The following is a 3,332-nucleotide window of genomic DNA, read 5'->3' on the forward strand; positions in this document are numbered from 1 at the left end:
TAAACTGTCTGGTATTCCCACCTCTTTAAGAATTTCCCACAGTTTTATTATGTTCACTAGTCATTTAAACTAGTGAAAGTCACCTAGACAAAGTAGGCCTCAGTTATGCAAAATATAAAATGTGGAAATAGGCATACATAAACTCTGTATGCTTTCAAACTCTATTTAGATTATCTGCAAACTATACTGTTTTTTATAATACTGAGGAAAGGAGGAGAACCAATTAAAATATTTCTGTATTTTTTTTTTTTTTTACAAAGGAAGCTAAATCTTTTAAAGACTGCCTTGAACTAATTAAAACTTAGTAGACAAAAATAGCCCTATTTAAGTGTTATCATAAGAGTTTTATTTTATCCATAGTCTTTGATAATGTATTTTTGAAGAAGACATAATGATTTTGAACTTAAGATAATATTCCTTACTAGAATGAAAACTTGAATGGAAATTGGAGAGTATTCTATTCTCAAATGTATTTTGATCGTTTATTTCTTATAGGAAACACATCCATTTTCTTTTTGAATGGGGGCAAAGGACAAGCAATGAAAAACCACACAAGACCCACAGCATTCATTCTTCTGGGGCTATCAGATAATCCAGAGCTTCACTGGAAATCTGACCATCATCATTCTCACCTTGGTGGACTCCCATCTACAGACACCTATGTATTTTTTCCTCAGGAACTTCTCTATAGTAGAAATTTCCTTTACAATGGTCTACATTCCTAGATTTCTGGGCACAATTATCACCAGGGACAAAACGATTTCATACAATGATTGTACAGCTCAGTTGTTTTTCTTCATCTTCTTGGGTATCACTGAATTTTATCTCCTAACTGCCATGTCCTATGATCGCTATGTCGCTATCTGCAAACCCCTGCATTATGCAACCATCATGAACAACAGAGTCTGTGGATTGCTTGTCTTTTGTGCTTGTCTGGAAGGGTTCTTAAACATCTTCCCACCTGTTATTCTTTTCCTCCAGTTAGATTACTGTGGTTCTAACATCATTGATCACTTTGCTTGTGACTATTTCCCCCTCTTGCAACTATCCTGCTCAGACACATGGCTCCTTGAAGTGATTGGTTTTTACTCTGCAATAATGATTCTGCTTTTTACTTTGGCATTAATAATTCTATCCTACATGTTCGTCATCAAGACAATTCTGAGACTGCCTTCTGCCAGTCAGAGGAAAAAGGCATTTTCTACATGCTCCTCTCACATGATTGTCATTTCCATCTCTTATGGAAGCTGTATATTCATGTATGCTAACCCTTCAGCAAAAGAAAAGGCATCCTTGAACAAAGGAGCATCTATTCTGAACGCTTCTCTTCCTCCTATGATGAATCCATTTATATATTCACTGAGGAACCAGCAAGTGAAGCAAGCCTTCAAGGAGACCATCCAAAAGGTTATCTTTTTCTCCAGGGAATGCAAGTGAGTATATCATTAAAAGAGTAAAGTTCTTGTCAATGCTTTCTATTACTCATAATCTGCCATAACTGTTTCAGTACAGCTGTATGAGTCCTTTTCATCTGTCCCCATGTTAAAAAATTCCCCACACTGAACCTAATTAACTGGATAAAGTTGAATATTGCTTCAGAATTTTCTACAAAATTTTTATTCAAATATATTTGGATAAAGTAAAGAATACAGGTTGGTGTTACAATTTTATAGGCCATTTAGTTTGATAGAAAGAATGTCAGAATTGATGTGGATTTCTGAAATTTTCATTTTACCAGGTAATAGAAATGACTTTATTAGGAAATTTTTATTCTATTTGGAATTTTCATGAAATCAAACAATGACAATCACTAGAGGGCTGGAAATAAAATATAAATATCTACTTACATATTTTTAAAGTTTAGAAACTAAAGTATAGTTGAACTCTTTATACTATTATAATACTTTTATAATAATGAGGAGAGAGAAGAAAGAGGAGGGTAAAGATAATATTTTTTCAGCAATTACTATATTCCAGGCCTATTCTAATTATTTTCTTCATATTGGCTAATTGAATCTTGTGAACAAGTTTATTTCATTTTCAGTCACTCATTCATATCCAACTCTTTGCGCTTTCTTGGACTGCAGCACACGAGGCTCCCCTGTTCAAACGAGTTTGTTCAAACTCATGTCCACGATCTACGGATGCCATCCAACCATCTCATCGTCTGTTGCCCCCTTCCCTTCCTGCCCTCAATTTTTCCCAGCATCAGGGTCTTTTCAGCTTCAGCATCAGTCCTTCCAACGAATATTCAGAGTTGATTTCCTGTAGGATTGACTGGTGTGATCTCGCAGTCCGAAGGACTCTCCAGAGTCTTCTCTAGCAGCACAGTCTAAAAGCATCAATTCTTGTGTGCTTAGCCTTCTTTATTGTCCAACTCTCACATCCCTACATGACTACTGAAAAACCCATAGCTTTGACTATACAAATCATTGTTGGCAAAGTGATGTTTCTGCTTTTTAATACACTGTCTAGGTTCTTCATAGCTTTTCTTAAACAACTTTCTGAGGTAAATGTTATTAATTTTCTCTTGAAGAAAATTTTACCTTATCTTTTCCTCTGGAAATGTTTTATATGATTGTTCTTATTTCACAGCCATGATGAAAAAGTAAAATTGGAGTTAATTTTAATTGGCAATAGAGAAGAACAAGAAAGAAAATGGATCCAGATTGGAAAAGAAGAAGTAAAACTTTCATTGGAGACAGCATGATCCTGTACAAAGAAAGCCCTAAAAATACTATCAGAAAATGACTAGATTAATCAGTTAATTTAGTAAGGTTGCAGGATACAAAATCAATACACAGAAATCCATTGAATTCCAATACACTAGCGAAAAAAATCTGAAAGAGAAAATAAAGAATCAACTCCATTCACCAAGGCAACAATAACAATAAAATAGGAATAAATGCACAAAAGAGCTGTATAAATAAAACTATAAGACGTTGATGAAAGAAGTCAATGATGACATAAACAGATAGAGAGACATACCAATTCTTGAATTGGAAGAATCAATGTAACAAAATAGAAAGCCCAGAGATAAACCCAAGCACTTTTGGGCACCTTATCTTTGACAAAGGAGGCAAGAATATCCAACAGAGGAAAGACAGCCTCTTCAATAAGTGGTGCAGGGAAAACTGGACAGCTATGTGTAAAAGAATAAAATTACAGCACTTCCTAACACCATTCACAAAGATAAACTCAAAACAGATTAAAGACCTCCACCTCGTTATGTTTTGGAAATAAAAACAAGTGGGACCTAATTAAACTTAGAAGCTTTTGCACAGCAAAGGAAATCATAAACAAGATGACAAGACAACCCTCAGAATGGGAGA

At 34.7% G+C, this 3,332-nt stretch overlaps 1 pseudogene; it reads left to right on the forward strand.

The window, feature by feature from the left end:
- Window positions 1-539: 539 nt before the first annotated feature.
- Window positions 540-1,437, forward strand: LOC122447499 (annotated as a pseudogene).
- The last annotated feature ends 1,895 nt before the right edge of the window (window positions 1,438-3,332 follow it).

Source organism: Cervus canadensis, chromosome 9 (genome assembly GCF_019320065.1).
Source record: "Cervus canadensis isolate Bull #8, Minnesota chromosome 9, ASM1932006v1, whole genome shotgun sequence".
NCBI lineage: Eukaryota > Metazoa > Chordata > Mammalia > Artiodactyla > Cervidae > Cervus > Cervus canadensis.